This window comes from Anguilla anguilla, chromosome 11 (assembly GCF_013347855.1).
Source record: "Anguilla anguilla isolate fAngAng1 chromosome 11, fAngAng1.pri, whole genome shotgun sequence".
NCBI classification, from domain to species: Eukaryota; Metazoa; Chordata; class Actinopteri; order Anguilliformes; family Anguillidae; genus Anguilla; species Anguilla anguilla.
In genome coordinates this window covers 43,212,629-43,231,090 of record NC_049211.1, presented here as the reverse complement: position 1 = coordinate 43,231,090, position 18,462 = coordinate 43,212,629, and the positions used below count along the sequence as shown (strand labels likewise).

General features: G+C 48.0%; 1 protein-coding gene across 1 annotated transcript in view; it reads left to right on the top strand.

Moving 5' to 3' along the window:
* The window catches only part of LOC118207495 (chemokine-like protein TAFA-2), a 146,021-nt gene that overhangs the window by 11,066 nt on the left and 116,493 nt on the right, over positions 1 to 18,462 (top strand). The window lies entirely within an intron of this gene.

Genomic DNA, 18,462 nt, shown 5'->3' with positions numbered 1-18,462 from the left:
CTGTGTCCTTATCTGGATTCTCTTCATGCACAATGCTCCTGTGGCCTGATCCGGATTCTCTTCTTGTCCTGATCTGGATTCTCTTCATGCACAATGCTCCTGTGTCCTTATCTGGATTCTCTTCATGCACAATGCTCCTGCATCCTGGTCTGGATTCTCTTCAATCACAATGCTCCTGTGTCCTTATCTGGATTCTCTTCGTGTCCTGATCTGGATTCTCTTCATGCACATTGCTCCTGTGGCCTGATCTGGATTCTCTTCATGCACATTGCTCCTGTGGCCTGATCTGGATTCTCTTCGTGCACAATGCTCCTGTGGCCTGATCCGGATTCTCTTCATGCACAATGCTCCTGTGTCCTTATCTGGATTCTCTTCATGCACAATGCTCCTGTGTCCTTCAAATGCAGCTGTTCGTCGGGATCATTAGGCACTGTTCAGTTATCTGCCCTGTAATTTCCTCCAATAGCACTAGAAACCAATATTGTTCTGGGTAACATATGGGCGATGTTACCTTCAAACGGACAACGATGTAGAAATGGAATTTGTCGGTCACGTCCCACCGAACGCACGAGCAGCTGCGTTAATCATCACTGATGGCTGGAGGTGTTGAGTGCCGCCCGGGTGAATGTTAAACGCCGCGGCAGTTCCACTCTCAGGCTCTCACCGCGACATTCTGGAGAGGCCGCAGCGCGTTAGTCCCCGACAGCCACTTTTGGATGACGCCATCTTGATTTTTCCGCTTCAAAGATGGGCTGTAATTATTTCCCCATCAACGAGACAGGCGTACAATTAGTCGCATTACTGTGGAATCCCTCAATTAATTAAACCAATTTCTGTTTCACTTTCCACCCACACACATTTTTATATTAGCATGCAAAGGTATGTCAGTTGTGATCCGCAAATTCTTTTTATTTTTGTAATATGTCCATCTTGTGGAATTATGATCAATTTGAATATGCGTGGATTGGACTTCAGGTTCTGACATTGCCGTCGATGCTGCGTCTTACAGTACATCGCTCTCCTCTTTCTTCTGTCTTATATACCGAGTGGTGAATGGTGTGGTAGTTACATTACCAATTTACTTCAACGGCTGTCTTCAGCTTTTGATCTTCCAAGTTGGATTCCCCCTTCACAAAAGGTAGAATCCCACTTTCATCAGCAGAGCAATAATTTTTGCTCATGCAAATTCTGGTTTTTTTGTGCCCGTGTATGAATAATCACGATGTGCGGAATAAGAGATGAAAGAAAAGGAGGTGGGGGAAAAAGTGACTTCTTCAGCATCTCCTCTGATGCTTCCTCAGAGCAATCGAGGACACTGCTGAGCTCGTGAAAAGAGAATGTGCTGCCTTTTCATGTCTGTGCCAGAAACCTTTAATCCAGATTATGCACAATGAACTTCACTGCTGTTTGGGTGGTCAGCCATGTCCCAGATTCCTTTACCGTAACCAATGGGGAAGCTTCACAGCACTGTAAGCCCAGAGACACGCCCACTCGCACACTCACTGACTCATTCACTCACTCGCTGACTCCAGAGACACACTCGCTGACTCATTCACTCACTCACTGACTCCAGAGACTCACACACTGACTCATTCACTCACTCACTGACTCCAGAGACTCACTCACTGAATCATTCACTCACTCGCTGACTCACGAGACAAACCCACTGACTCATTCACTCATTCACTGACCCCAGAGACACACTCACTGACTCCTTCACTCACTCACTGACTCTAGAGACTCACTCACTGACTCCTTCACACACTCACTGACTCATTCACTGACTTCAGAGACACTATCACACATCACTCACTCACTCGCTGACTCCAGTGACACGTTCACTCACTCTCTCACTGACTGCAGTAACACACTCACAGCTGTCACTCACTGATTCACTGGCTTATTGGCTCACTCACTCACTGACTCCAGAGACTCACTCACTCACTGATTCACTGGCGTATTGGCTCACTCACTCACTGACTCCAGAGACTCACTCACTCACTGAATGCAGAGACTTGCTCACTCACTGATTCACTGGCTTATTGGCTCACTCACTGACTCCAGAGACTCACTCACTCACTGATTCACTGGTTTATTGGCTCACTCACTCACTGACTCCAGAGACTCACTCACTCACTGAATGCAGAGACTCACTCACTCACTGAATGCAGAGACTCACCCACTCACTGAATGCAGAGACTCACTCACTCACTGAATGCAGAGACTCGCTCACTCACTGCTAAATTGTATAATTTCCAGATTCAGTCTCACTATTTCAGCATTCTATATATGGAAAACAGTATAAAAGTTTATTTAGCCAGTCTGTGGGGAAGAGACATGAGAGGCAGCTGTAAGTTTGGCTGAGGTGGGTAAAGGTGCTGTAGACCCATGAATCGGCAGCCTCCTTTCAGGCTCATGACTTCACACCACTGTGATCCTGACCAGACTGCTGTGAGGACTCAAACCCAACCTTCAGAGATGGGCTTTTCTGGTAAACCAGCGGTCTGTTACTGCTTCTGACTGATCGTGTTCTTGTGTTCGGCAAGGCAGTTACAGACGGTGCGGATTCTAGCCGAATCAGCATCTGACCAGTAGCATGACCGCGGTCATTCACAAGAGAACCAACCACGTTCGTGGAAGTCAATGTCATAACTATGTAACTTCCCTTTCGAGATGCTCCACAGAGAGAGTGTCGAGCCAAGGCAGTGTACGTTGCTGATGTATGTGGTGGGTAACTCCCATCACTGTGAGAACTTCTGAGTGAAAGGCGTGTTACAAAGTTGAGTCATTAGGTCTAGTGCAGCTGGATGCCCATTCAAAACTCTTATATCAGTTAAATGACTTTAATTGACATTAAATGACTTTACCCGACAGGTACGGGTTTGGCAAAAATGTTGTGGTTTATTATTATACATCAAGTAACGGGTGATTACAATTACTGATGATTAGAATTACTGTACTATTACTGTAATTAGCGATTACAGTTCTTCATCACAGGCGGTCCCTAAAAAAACAGTATTTAACAGTACAATCCACATTAGCGTACGTGAAAACATGGAGATAGACATTCTCCAAATTAACAAATAAAGCAGTGTAATGCATAATAAGTAATCTCTACCTGCTGTATTTATAGAAATGTTCTGCTTGTTTGTGTGGGTAAATTCAGTGGGAATAGCGTGTGGTAGCGTGACAGTGACTCCCCAGTGGTATCTGATCCCCCTTCGTGAGGGAGGAGGTGTCATTCTCTTTTAGGGGCGTGTGGAGGCTGTGGAGTGCAGCCATTCGTTGTCTTTGATGGAAACATAAAAAATGATTTCTGTTGTTGGGTGGTATCTTTCAGAGCAAGACCTCATTTTTATATCTGGTGTACTTCGAGGGAAGCAACGTAGATTCTTCACGAGCCCTGGAAGCAGTTGGTTGCTGCAGCCTAAACGTAATGCTTTTTTATGTTCTCCGTTCTTTTTGATATGCAAAATTGGTACTGAGCTTACCCTGTGAAATTTCATCGGTACATCCTAGCCCCTTTCATGGTAGAAGTGTGTGCTTTGAATCCAGGTAGAAAAATGACTTCTCGGAGATGAATGAGGATCATTTCTGACTTGTTTGTGGGTGTGATGGGTCTCGTGTCAGAGACGTCCCCCCCGGGTGTATTTCTCATGCCTGCCATGGGAAAACAGTGGTTGGTGGCTTGGTTCCTGTCAGCCAGTCATTCGATTCGTCATGGCTCGGTTTGAACTGTTTGGCGTTCGTTGATCTTGTTCGGGTAAAGCAGACCTGTCGGGGCGAATGAAGTGACACATCTTGCGCTCTCCGGTGCTGCAGATCTGATCATTTGTTATACACCCCGCCACGTTCCTCTTCGTTTTGAAATATTCCCACTGTCTGAAATCATGACTAAAATTTCAAATGCACAGGCAAACAGTGGCTGTCTTGAAATACAGAATCAGGAGAATCGGGTGTGCGCTTCTCTTCCTTGAAAACAAAGCTGATTAGTCCGGTTCATTTCATGGCAACCGATGATTCCGAAACTGAATCTTTTTTGTGGAACTTGGGTGCAAAAAGGGTTGAACTCTGTGGAAACAAGTTTTTGACCCCGTTAAAGTCAAATGGATGTTTTTCCAGCCTCTTAATGAACGGAGAGGATTCTGAATCACTCACTAATTGGCTCACTCCTTTGATGGAAGTACTCGCTAATTTTGTAGAAATAATAGAAAAAACAATGATTTAGGATCTGGATGTTCCTCTAATGTTGGGGGTGCTCAGCAAGGGTAGGTTATTTCATTAGTTGTATGCACTTGACGTTTTAAAAAGCCTGAGCTATAGCTGAAGGCTGCACTGAAAGCCGAAAGCATTTCCCTGTAATCCAATATGGCAGTGAACCGGCATTGCCCGCACAGTTTTTTTAAGAGGATGAATTCGGGGTCAGTTGAAATTGTTCGGGTCAAAAACCAGAATATGGGCCAGCCCTTCAAGACGAGTGCACCTTTATTGTAAGCTGAGGTTTCTTCTGCACTGATATCAGTATTTTAAAAAAATTGTTTTTGTACACAGAGATAAATTGGATAGAGCTGATGCCAGGCTGTGTAGTAGAGACAGAGACTCACACAGGTAAACTCCAGGGATAGAACGCATAGAGCAGATGCCAGGCTGTGTAGTAGAGACAGAGACTCACGCAGGTAAAGTCCAGGGATAGAATGCACAGAGCAGATGCCAGGCTGTGTAGTCGAGACGGAGACTCACGCAGGTAAAGTCCAGACGCAGTGCTCAAGCCCAGTAGTGCAAACATTTTGTGCATTTACTGCATTTACTACATTTGAAGAAGAATATGAAGAAGCAGAAGAAGAAGAAACTATAGGCGAATAGTAATTGACTAATAATGATGACTTTTTTGTTCATGTAGCGAATTGCATTGAAATTCAAATTTTGCTGTACATCGATGAACATCAGAACAGCTTTGTCTTCCATAGCGAAGACCCGGTCTGTACACTGCTGCTCCTGACTGTAGGTGAGTGATGAGTCACGCGTTTCATGTTCCCATGTTTTTAAGTTTTTATCGATTCTGTTACTACGCGCAGCCAGTTTGCGCCCTTCACAACGATTTGTCTTCTCAAATGATTTGCAGACTGCAGAGAACATGTCCATTGCGCCAGCTCCCCGCACCCCTTTCAGACGGGTTACCTCACAGCTGTGGGTGGGGTCAGTGATGCGTAGCGGGTGTTGGGCGGGGTCAGTGATGCGTAGCGGGTGTTGGGCGGGGTCAGTGATGCGTAGTGGGTGTTGGGCGGGGTCAGTGATGCGTAGTGGGTGTTGGGCGGGGTCAGTGATGCGTAGCGGGTGTTGGGCGGGGTCAGTGATGCGTAGCGGGTGTTGGGCGGGGTCAGTGATGCGTAGCGGGTGTTGGGCGGGGTCAGTGATGCGTAGCGGGTGTTGGGCGGGGTCAGTGATGCGTAGCGGGTGTTGGGCGGGGTCAGTGATGCGTAGTGGGTGTTGGGCGGGGTCAGTGATGCGTAGTGGGTGTTGGGCGGGGTCAGTGATGCGTAGCGGGTGTTGGGCGGGGTCAGTGATGCGTAGCGGGTGTTGGGCGGGGTCAGTGATGCGTAGAGGGGGGTCAGTGATGCGTAGCTGGTGTTGGGCGGGTCAGTGATGCGTAGCGGGCGGTCAGTGATGCGTAGCGGGTGTTGGGCGGGTCAGTGATGCGTAGCGGGTGTTGGGCGGGGTCAGTGATGCGTAGCGGGTGTTGGGCGGGTCAGTGATGCGTAGCGGGTGTTGGGCGGGGTCAGTGATGCGTAGCGGGTGTTGGGCGGGTCAGTGATGCGTAGCGGGTGTTGGAAGCGGAGATGGACATATGCAGGTGATGTGGCCGGGTTTCTTCCTCCAGCTGAAAGCTGAAAGCCAGGGGGGTTATGGGAAGTGGCGCTGGCGGTGCTTTTCCCACTGTGGGGAGCCGGCCAATCCGAGCGCTCCGGCCCAGATGGAGGCGGGGCAGAGAATCAGCATTTCAATGGGAAGGAATCAAAAGCAACTTACCCGCTTGATTATAATTACACAGTAAATACAGCGGTAGTACCTATAATGATTGTGTATATGCCCCTTTCCTGCATAGTACTTAAAGCTATAAAACCTGTGGGCGGATGTCCAAAAGCCTTTATTCTACGGAGAAAATCCTTACAGTCACAACATTCGGTATTCAAATGTTAAAATGGTGTAAAATATTTTTAATGGGACAAGGAAAGCAATGTGAAATGGGTCAATTTCGGTTAATTTGTACTCAGGCGAAAGGCAGCAATGGCGGCACACCCATTTCAGGTTGTTTTCTGTGTGACTGATGCGTGGGTTTCCAAATTCGCCTTTTTTTTTTTTTGAGGCACTTCTTCATGTGGCAAACTCCACAGCGCCTTTTCCTCTAAACCTGCTTTTGGTTCCTGGTGCACTTCCTGCCTCTCCAGTGGCTCATTATTCCCAGCACACAGGGAGAGGCCCCAGCTCGGATGGGCTCTATGAACGAGGGGCTGCAGGAGCACGCTTATCCCAAACCACGGCCGCCTGGGGTCACTGTGTCCCCCTGGGCCCCTGGGTGGGGCCCGAGGTGGGGCTTGGGCGGGGTGGGGGGGAGTGGTGGTGCCTGGGGTGGGGCTCAGGGGCGGGGTTGGGGGAGTGGTGGGGCCTGGGGTGGGTCTCAGGGGCAGGGTTGGGGGGGAGTGGTGGGGCTCAGCGGTGGGGTTGGGGGAGTGGTGGGCCTTGGGGTGGGGCTGGTATTGGACACTAGCCTTTAACTATGAACACTAAACTTGCTTTCTCTTTAACATTGAATAAATTGTAATAATAAAAAACAAACATGCAAAAGAGTACGCTCAAAGACACTGCTTGGGGAGTGCTGGGACCTCACTGAAGCTGCCTCAAACCGTGTCCAGACCATTGCCTTTTTGAACACTGACAGCAGTCAGCTCAGGGAACGATGTGACAGCCCGCTGTTGTCTATTTTAAGCTCGCCGTCATTTTTAAAATGTGCTCAGAAGTTTGTTATTTGTTGTTTTTTGGACGGATGGGATGAGGCTGGATCGCAGGCCCTGCAGTGTGGCGTGCTGTAGAGCTTCATGTGTGTCCAGTGGAGCCTCAGTCACATACAGCAGCTCTTCAGATGCACTGCATACGAGCAGTTCATTGGTAAATGGCAAATGGACTGCATTTATATGGCGCTTTTATCCAAAGCGCTTTACAATTGATGCCTCTCATTCGCCAGAGCAATTAGGGGTTAGGTGTCTTGCTCAGGGACACTTCGACACGCCCAGAGCAGGGATCGAACCGGCAACCCTCCGACTGCCAGACAACCGCTCTTACCTCCTGAGCTATGTCGCCCCCCATTCACCCTCATTCATAAAGGGCTCAGAAATACCTCTGATAGTCTGTAATAAAAGTGCATAGCTAGGAATAATAAATTAATATATATAGAGAATAGTGCATTAAAACTGCATATATGATGCAGTTTTAAGTGCAACTTCTATCATGGAGCTTAAATAAATAATAAATATATCCAATAATTAATTGCAGTATAACTGTATAAATAGAAGTAGTAATAATCATGTAATAAACACAGACACACATAGAAACTAGAATATCTTTTACTTTAATGTACTAAAGCTGCAGTTTATTATTGCTATATTACAGAATACAATGGAACTGCAAATATAAAAATATAAAAATATATTTCAAAAAAACTGTTGATCACTGATAATCTAATGCAAAGTTTAGGTTTATATGTTTGAGCAGCGATCTCAAACTCTAAATTGTTTTGTGGTTTGCTTTCAATCGGCAGCTAAATTAGGCCTGGTAAACGAGGCGTGTGAACCCTTAGCCAATCAGCGACCTAAACGAAACACAGCGGAAGCCCAGGAAGCCGTGGCCCTCCTGTGCCGGAGTTTGCGATTCCCGCAGTGGAGGTTTCCCCGGTAACGTGTCCCGTGGTCAGTGCCGTTCTGCGGGGGCTTCCCTCGCTGGCCTCAGGTACGGCCGTCTCCGCCGTTTCCTGCAAGCGCCGGAAACCCAGCACCGCGGGCAGCGGGCAGATCGATGGGCACCTCTCTGTGGTCCTCTCTCCGTCCGGGAGCGTTCCCCGGTGGGACCGGTCCAAAGCTTTCTGCGCTACGGGCCCTTATTCATATACAGGCCTAGGGCATCAATGCCTGCACTCACAAATGCCGTAAAATCTCACAGACCTCATCAGCTCTCGTGGAGCGCCTCTGTTTCATTGCTGCTGGTTTTAAAGTTTTCAAACGCATCTGCCAATAAAATCTCCAGAAAGTGAGGCTAATTCATGTAACCGTATTCATACGAAGCCAGCCATTTCCCTAAAATGTGCTTCTACACCCATCTGTGTGCTGGAGTGCATTTTGCCAGGTTCATGTGGAGTGCATCCACGAAGCATACATAATGCCTCATTGAGATGCCATAAGATATTTATGAATCATTCCTAAGCGAACGCAGTCATCTGTAGGACACGTGTTGTGTTAGAAAATTATTACAAAATCGAGCGTAGCACGACGCTCCAAAACTCCGACACAACAACATTTATGAATGATTCATAATGATGTTACGCTGTGGTAAGGAGCGTCATGCTAGCTTCCTGAAGTTTGTAAGGAGCGTCGGCTTCATGTAGAACGTGGCGCTGGATTCGGAGCCTGTGTTTAATTCAGGACGAGGCCGAAGGTCTCCTGTCCCATTAAAGGTTGAAGTCTGCGCAGCTGTCAAACATTTGCTATTAGCAGACAATGTTTCCACACAATGTTGTAAAACATTGGAGCCAAGAGAACCGAGTATATACCGTGGGCTTTTAAGGGTTGGCTCTACAGAACTCAATTACCTCGTATGTACCAGCACAAGCACATGCACTCGGCTGGAGATGGAGCTTAATTAAGCATGAAATTGCGGTACTTAATGCCTCTTTGTACGGCGGAGAAGGCTGGCTTTTCAATCGACTTTTTTTTCCGTTTTTAATCTTGGCAGTCTCTACGAAAAATATGATGAAATTTCACCGAAGCGCTTCGATCCGGCAGGAGAACAACGCAAACCGCCCCGACGCGGGCTCAAACGCAGGCCCCGTTTCAATCCCCTGGCAAAGCCCGACGTGCCCCCACTCCAATTTGCAATGGTTCCTAAAAATAACGTTTTCAAAGGGGTTAAAGGATAAAAAGAATGTCAGCAGTTTGCCTTCCCGCATAGTAATATTTTGGCACTGCAGTCAAAGAGGGATTTACTGTAACGTCTGAAGTGAGGTCCCTTGTATATTACTCATTATTATTTATTATGAGGTTTGCATTGAGTCAAGTAGGACAGGAGTAAATTGGTCAGTACCCTGTTATAATCCCTTTCTTGTTGAAGTACAGGTATAGAGAATACCTAAAATTTTATGTGAACTATCTGCTGAAAGCATAATTAAAAACACTTGGCGCACAGCCCAAAAATGAAGGGCTTGTGAAAGGGTGCGGTTATAGTGAAATCCCGCTCCTCCTGAGTGAAATCCAGCTCCTCCTCAGCCCACCTGTAGCTTCCTGCCACGCCGTCTCGCTGATTGATGGAGCGGATGATGCGTACAGGCCCTGCTTCGCTCCAGAGAGCTGCTGCTATTGGGCGCTGGCGCGTTTGGCTCATCTGCATATTCCGCTCGGCACGTGATGTAACCACGCGCAACCCAGGGCCTCTGCGTCTCCGAATCGATGGCGCCTTTTCGCCTTCTTCCAAACGCGATCCTTTGTCTGCGGATTAAGTTTCCCTGAACCTGTGTGGCGCAGCTAGGCACATGCGGGGGGTGGGAGTGGGCGGGGGCTGTTGTCAAAGAGCACTTGAGAGAGAGAGGACCCCCCCCCCCCCTCCCCGGCTTTGATAATCTTCCTCCCCAGAAATCTTTCATCTTACAACCGCCCTGCCAGAATCGCGCGTTCCTACAGAGATGCTTAGAAGGATTTACGAAACGATAGAATGAGCAAAAACACAACAATGCCTAAAATGACTGCGTTTGTTTAAGCAATTGTTACAGCTGTCCTCGAAATGGAGTGTTCATTATTTATCATGTCCTCGTGTGCATGGAAGCACCGGTTCCACTGCAGGCCCTGGTGAAGCACGACTGCGTTCCTGTCGCCTGCAGCAGAGCGGGACTCTCCTCCACACACGGGGTTCTTGGAGCGGAGACTCCCCGCCTCCATGTTTCTTTGGGGTCGGCGCCTCTGGGAGAGGAAGGTCCCGGTACGAGACGCCGTCGATGCTCTTCAGCTCCGCCTTAAATCAACAGCAGCGTTCCTTCTCTCCTTCGAAGGCTTTAAATAGCGCTGTTGCTATTGGCCAGCCAGTTCCTCAAATGATAAAACTGCTGTTTTTTTGTTTCTCGTTGTTTTGGTCGCTGAGATTTGAGTGCGGCCCGTCCCCCTGCCAAGCGTCCGTCCGTCCCTTATCTGTACGGAAAATGGCTCGTAAACAAGATGCTCGGCGCCGAATTAAATGTCATGTGGGCTTTCACAGTCGACGAGAGCTAATTTTCGCGTGTAAAGCCGGGGCAAAAACGAGAAAAAAACACGCCCCAGCTGGGCGCTTTCATATGAAAATGATAATATTTGTGGCTGCCAGCGTGCCCGAGCGGGGCTGGCTCGCTGCTCTGAGCCGCTCTTTGTGTGGTGACAGGATTGCCTTCCACCGGAGAAAACCCGTGTTTCACGTCAAAGGAGATGAGTCACTGCGACGTCGAAACCGCTCGGAGAAAAAGAGGAATCCAGGGGAAGGGTTCCTAAGCCGGCCCCGTGAAGACTGTCGACTGGCCGCGTTCGCGCCGAACGGCTTCATCACGTTAACCCCTGATTCCTCCTCTTTCCCAGATCAGTTTAATGGACGTTTGAGGTGTGGAGGAAGGATCCTTGTCAGATGAAATGTAATTTCTTTACAGTTGCGGTACTCGAGGTGGCCTTTAATAGCCTGAGTTATTTCCACCGAATGCATTCAGACTGTTCAACATTCTAAACCGGATGGCGTATTTAATCTGATTGGACACGGTGTTTTATGATGGATGGCCTTGAATGGATGCATAGCGTCATAGCCCTGATGAAATTTTACTGAAACTGACCAGGTTGGGAAAATCACCCTAAATGTGAGAATGAATTTGCTTAGCAGGCCCCTAATCCAGCTCTGTTTATACAGGTGGCAGCTTTACTGAAGCTCAAGGCTACAAGAGCAGTTCAGCACTTGGGATTTGAACGTGCAACCCCTATGTTACAAGCCCAGTCTCCAAGCCATTGTTCTCCACAGCCATCATAGAGTATTATGAGTATTATTGTTTTATTGATCATTCAGCGATATTACAGGTTGTTCAGATAGGAACCGTGAACTGCGTGAGTCAGTGACGCCCATGCTGTTCTCAGACGTCTTCATGAAGGGTGTGGTAACCAGTTTGGAAAACTATATTTGAACAGTTTCCTGGAACGGTCAAGGCAGAGGGGCAGAGTCGAGAGCAGCAGAGGAAGGTTCCACCAGCCCTTCCCCCCAACCCTACCGTGCTATTGGTCCAGGGACTGGGCATTCCAGCCGGGTCTGCTCAGCCCCTGCCTCCCATTGGATGTGGGTTCTCCGGTGATACACACACACAATGAACCGCATAACAAGAATCCCATGTGACAAACAATACACACGGTGACAGACCTATTTTTTTTTTAATGAATTCATTTTTTTGTACTACTTAGAAAGCGCAGTGAGACAGGGCTGACTGCCTGTACCCAGCATGCCCTGCTAGCTGCTGCAGTCACGCTGACGCGCATTCAGATCACGCAGGTGGAGAGAGGCCGCATTCATTTGCCCTTCTGTAATCTGCTTAACAATTAAGCAGCCGCCCCCTCCCCCCCTTCCCCATCACCCTCCCCCCTTCCCCCCGAGCTCAGTCCCCTGGGGATAAAACTCACTATTTCATTCCAGCAAAAGGCCATTTCACTTTTTTTCCCCCAGGCCAATATATATTAAATTGGCTCTTATCATCAGGAGGGGCCTTTTGAGTTATTCTCCGTCAGCCGGACATGCAATTAAAGCCCTCCAAAGCAGCCAGCCTCTCAGCAAGCCTAGAGATGGATGCCCACAATGCAATGGTGTGTGTGTGTGTGTGTGTGTGTGTGTTATAAGTGTGCGGTGTGTGTGTGATATGTGTGTGGTGTGATATGTGTGTGATAAGTGTGCGGTGTGTGTGATAAGTGTGCGGTGTGTGTATGTGATATGTGTGTGGTGTGTGTGTGTCTGTGTGTGTACGCGCGTGCGTGTGTGTTCGTGTGTGATGTGTGTGTGTATGTTTGAGTGTGTGTGTGCGTGTGTGTGTGCATGTGTGTGAAGTGTGATATGTGTGTGTATGTGTGTGTATGTAATATGTGTGCGTGTGTGTGATATGTGTGTGTATGTGCATGTGTGTGTATGTGTGTGGTGTGTGTGTGTGTGTGATATGTGTGTGTGTGTGTGATGTGTGTGCGTGTGTGTGATATGTGTATGGTGTGTGTGTTTGTGATGTGTGTGTGTGTGTGTGTGATACGTGTGTGTGTGATGTGTGTGCGTGTGATATGTGTGTGGTGCGTGTGTATGTGATGTGTGTGTGTGTGATATGTGTGTGGTGCGTGTGTATGTGATATGTGTGTGTGTGTGTGTGTGTGTGTGTGATATGTGTGTGGTGTGTGTGTGTGTGTGCGTGTGTGTGATATGTGTGTGGTGCGTGTGTATGTGATGTGTGTGTGTGATATGTGTGTGGTGTGTGGGTGTGTGTGTGATATGTGTGTGGTGTGGGTGTGTGTGTGTGTGTGTGTGTCTGTGTGATATGTGTGTGGGTGTGTGATGTGTGTGGTGTGTGTGTGTGTGTGTGTGTGATGTGTGTGATATGTGTGTGGTGTGTGTGTATGTGATATGTGTGTGTGTGTGTGAAATGTGTGCGTGTGAGATTGAGGGCAAAGGTTACAGCATTATGACGAGAATAATTCGATGGATAACAATATACTGCAAACCTGCAGGCAAAGCGCTCAGTGCAGCACATCTAATTTAGGAGATTAGAGGAGGCGGAGAAATAAATATATAATTCTGAAATATGGCGTATTAATCTCGCTTACAAGGTTAATATGCCTTTTAGACATGAATATGGCTTGTATGTTCATTATGGGAAGATAACGGTGCCACTTCTGCACTTTCTAAACAATATGGGACATGCTTTTTAACGTGATACCAGCTCAATGAGCATCCCTCTCCAATCCCCAATGGATCATCAAGAAGAATACAATGAGGCTAGTGGTCCCAGCGGTGTTCTTCTACATCGTATATGTATTGCATGGGATAGTCATCAGCATTATGTCATCTTTGACTGCAGTAGAGACTGTCTAATGACCGCATTAATGACTGCATGATGTCATAAGAGACTGCATTAATGACTGCATGATGTCATAAGCGACTGCATTAATGACTGCATGAGGTCATAAGTGACTGCGTTAGTGACTGGGCTATGTCATTGGGGCAGGTGAGAAGAAAAGTCATTTTGTCATGAGGACTTGTCTGAAAGAACACAATCAACTACATTCTCTGTAAATTTACTGTCATGGTTGTGTGAGGCATTGCCAAAAACTGCTAAAATATAAAGCCACTCCTGGCTTTGTTCGGAATGACATGGACTTCTGCTGTCAGAAAAATGCACTCCTGTGCAATTTGGGGTGTGGACGGGGGAAGGAGGGAGAAAGATGGAGAGCGAGAAGCGAGGGAGCTAAAGGGTGTGGAGTGAAGGAGAGAAGGGAAAAGATTGAGAGAGTGGGAGAAGTAAATTTGACAAGGAGTGGAAGAATGGGAGTGGCGCTGCTGAGAGGGAGAGAGAGAACGAGTAAGAAGGAGAGGGGGAGAGGAAAAGATCAGTTATCTGAAGTCTTTGTCAAGGAAACAAATTCACCCGTCGGTCTCCGCGTTTCCAATATAATATACGACAGGTCCCGGGTCACACATTTGTACCCAGTGGATCAATCACGCCGACGTCCGAATATGGGACCATCTATCAAACCAGAGATTAAATCTTCAACTTTTACAGCGGCGAGGAGAAGTTTGGTGGCTCTTTATCCTGTGGGTGAAAAAAAAAACAAAAACAAAAAAATCTGCTGTTGAGAACAATCGCTCTTTTCAACTGGAGAGCATTTCTTTCTGTTTTTCCATTAAGAGGCTCGGGAGTAATCTCTCTGAGCCAGAGATGGGCCTGCAGATGAATGAATCGCATTACTTGCAGGTCCACACAAAGAACATGATCAGTGCTGATAACCCACCCATGTTGGGCCTGTTTTCAGGGGATCCAGGGACGAGATTGGTCTTTCCCAGACAGTTAAAAATTCACCGTACTTCCTTCAACCTGTACGCCGCCGCTTATGCTTGTGGTGGTTCTTCGAACCTCAGATCGTTTGTTTTCTTCAGTTTCTAAATCCTACCTTTTCAAAATTCCGTCACGCTCCAGAAGAAGCGGTCTTCCGCCTGGGTCTCGGAGTGCACTTCCCATCTCGCACTTTCACGGACATCAGACTTCACCATCCATGGGAGCCTGAGGCCTGGAAACAGGAACCGTCTTTCGACATCTCCGCGTTTCAGAAACCCGGAACATTCTGCTGACGCACCGGAGCGACAGGGCGGGACGAATACTTGCGAACGTGCTGACTGTCAGTTTTGAAATCTTGAGCATAATGACAAGCCATCCGGAGCACTGATTTTGATGTATGTACACATTTGGGTTCATTAGGAGCGAAGCTCTTCCTACCGAAGTCGTTGGGATTAATCTTTCTACGTGTTAGGAATGCCAAGAAGGGTCGTGTTCTTTGTGTTTTTTTTCTTCTTCTCCGTGTGCAAAAACTGGCTACAGAACACACACATGTGCATGCACGCAACCCATGCATATGCCATGCACACACGTACGCACAAACACACATGTACACACACACACACACGCACAAATTGTATCCAAAAGCTCTCTCTCTCTCTCTCTCTCACACACACACACACACACACTGTCATTTAGCTCAATTTATACCAATTTTGAACGTCCCTTTGATCTAAAAATATATCAGATACTTGGGTTGGGAATAGCTGCAATAGCTTTTGCTCAGACTTTCGGTCATTCTATTGAATCAGGAAATCAATTCGGGAAATGAGTGAGAATTTAATTGTAACAGGCAGCCAGGGTATTTAGATCAGATAGCTCATTTGGAGAGAGCGAGAAATTATTCTTCAGAATGTGCCACATATAATATGAAATCCTCAAATGAAAAATGATTTTCAAATCCCCCCTCACAATAGGCGCAGGTTCCCTGCCTGACAGTGAGAAATGAATTTCTTATTGCCATTCAAGGGGAAGCTGTCATTTGCTTGGAACCCTAGAAAAGTTTGATCCGACCCAGAATTAGTTAAACGACTCACTTTGGCAGGAGAAAGTGAAATAGCTGCTGTATATACTGCTATAGGTAACATTTACCTTAAAGCAGAAGTAGACATTGCTGTGCCCTCCTGCCTGCATGCTCACCATCTTTACACCTTAGGCTTCTGATTTAGCGTGTCATTCTGAAATGGTACTAAAGCAAATATTGCTCTTATTTGTTCAACAGTGATCTGTGGAAATCGGCATGATTATCATGTTGCATAAAGCCTTTAAGGGTATTTACAGTAGGGCAAGATTCATCCAGTACTTGATTAATTGCTATTTTCCCCTACAACCCTATTGATGTTCTTAAACAAAGGACAGATTGTCGGGAATTTTACCCATTCTGAAGAGCCATAGGGCTTTTTTTGTCACTATGAAACACAAGGCACAGGCGCTCACACAAATAACAAAGTAAGGACTACATCTTGCTCATCTACATCATGCTGACTTCATTCTGGTATGTAAATAAATGCTGTAGGATAGGCATGGATGAAATGGCTGTTTTGATGCTGGTAAAGTTTGGAAATAACTATTAAGATCTTTTCAACAAAACATGGTTTGTACTGAATATTGATGAAAGTAGGTTTTTCTTTTTTACATGATCAGTGATCTGCTTGAATGTCATTGGGGTCTACAGGGGAAAACCTTTAGAAATAATAGTTTGGGCCAGATCTGCTGTGCGATAGAGTGAGAGTGTACTACCTGATATCCTTCTAATTGGAAACCAGTCAGACTGAATCACGGGGTGTCTGTTAACTCATTTAGGACCTGATTTACTAAGACTGCAGTTTAGGATGTGAAAAACCTTTTAGCACACACAAAACTAATAACACAACCAGTGATTGGTGCAAAGCGAATGCCATGACCAATCATAGGTCGCGTTATTGGTTTTGCGTGTGCTAAAGGTCTCAGTAAATCAGGCCCGTAATGCCTGTCCCTCTGTGAGGGAAGCTGTAGACTGCTGGTAACAGCCGCCTCAGTCCGCAGCAATTTGGTGCCTGTGTCTGGCGTTCTATCCCCGGTGGTGCTGAGCAACGGTGGAATTCCCACAATGCAACGCTTCGCCCTTCCCTCGCCCCTGCTTTGGAAAGATGGCGTCGGGGGTGAGGCATTACACCGCTAAACCTTCCCCAACAAAAGGGCGATTATTCCCGAGCGTGCGTCCCCTCGCTCGCCCTGCTCGCCCGTAATCTCCTTACCGCCGAATCACGCGACGGGCATCGCAGCGCCCCGCCCACCCCTGCCCCCCTTCCCAGGATTCTCTGGTTCGGTGGAGTCTGCCTGAAAATGCGTGTGTCGGGGGTAAGGGCCCAATAACAGCTCCCTCAGGTGTGCGGAGCCGGGCGGGGTCCCTGAAATGGCCGCCCTGTTGCTCTGCTCAGAGCCCAGTCCCGGTGAAAGTCACTTACAGTGATTACGCTCCAGAGCCGCGGCGGCCATTTTAAAAGCCCTCCTTGTCTTTTGTATCAGTCTGTGCCAGTCTAATGGGATTTTCAGCTGCGCTTTTGAAAGGGTGATGGGGTGATGGGGTGGGGGGGCCTAATCTTTTCCCAACTTTTTGATTTGCTGATAGAAAGGGTTGGGGTGGGGCTGTGGGGGTGAGGGAAGGGGGGGGGGGGGGTGAGTGATGGCTTGATTCGATCCGTCTTTTGATCTCAGAGTAATTCTAAAAACCTTCCGGCTGACAGTTCTGCAACACTTTCCCCGGTGCCCTCAGCTCACTTATTTAAAATTGAGCCTTTTTTTTTTTCGGGCCAGCCCAAGACGAGCGCTCCGCGGATCCGGGCCCCTCCTCGGTCGGTCAGAGCTCGTTTTGGCTCGCTCCACGTCCGCCGAGGGTCAGATGCACAAAATGATGACTAGCGCAGAGGACGGGGTTTTGATGCAGACTCCGGAGCAGGAGAATACGCCTAACATGCGCTCAAGCGTTTTGGCCTCCCCCCCCCCCCCCCAGCCTTCCGGTGAGCTCCGGGGTCACGGCCAAACGAAATATGGCACTGCGAAACCCCCCCCCCCCCCCCTTTCTTACCCCTTAAATTTCCTTTAGTTTTTCTGCGGCCCGAAATGAAAGAGAGAGGAGCGGAGGATCAAAGTCGATAGACCTGTTGAATGGGAAGAGCATTAGCAGCAGCCGCCTCTGAATTATTGATGCTCAGCTGCCGCCCGGAGGCCATTATGGCTCCACTTTCTTTCTCTTTCTCTTTTTTTTTCTTCTTCCACTCGCCATTTTCTCGCTAACATCAGACTGTCTTCACCACGTCCCTTGTACAGGACGGAACGGGGGCACCGCCAGGGTGTGTGCGGTGTCTGTGTGTGAGGTTCGGCCCGCGCCTGGTATATTTAGCAGAGTCACGGTAATCGATAAGGCATTGCAAGCGGGGGAACCTTTGGCCTCTGTGTTCCCTCCCTGGGGGTGGAGGGGGGGGGGAGCAGGGGGGGGCTCTGTAAATTAGGTCAGGAGCGTGACGTATCGATCAGGGCGCAGGGGGAGAGCGGAGAGGAGTGTGCGGGAAAGTGCTGGAAGTGGGTGGGTGGGTGGGTGGGGGGGGGGGGTGTAGGGGGAGTGGGAGGGGGGAGGTCCATGACTTTGTGTAGCGCGTTTTCAGAAACGGCTCAGTTATTGAGCATTAGCATTGCTGAGAAAAGCATAACAAATAAACCTGTTTTGGGGGGGGGTGGTGGTGCACCCTCCTGAAGTGTGGGAGTTAAGGGCCTTGCGTGCTGAGTCAACCTTCCCTGTATAGATAAAGGTTAATCAATAATAATAAGTTTGGTGTAGCGACCGCAGCACATTAACACCTGTTGGGACTGCCAGAGGTCACGTTTTGTTGCCGCGGCGAACCACCGGAGGCAGGACCGTTTTTCAGCTGCCCTGCCCCCTTTTAACCCTTTAATGGGTAAGATCACAAATCTGTGATTAGAATGTTCTTCACTGAGCATTCTAATGCTGATGTCATAATCACTACTGGCAACTGAAAGCAGTGGAGTTCTAGAGCACTGACTGCACACAACATTCCAAAAAGCCCTTC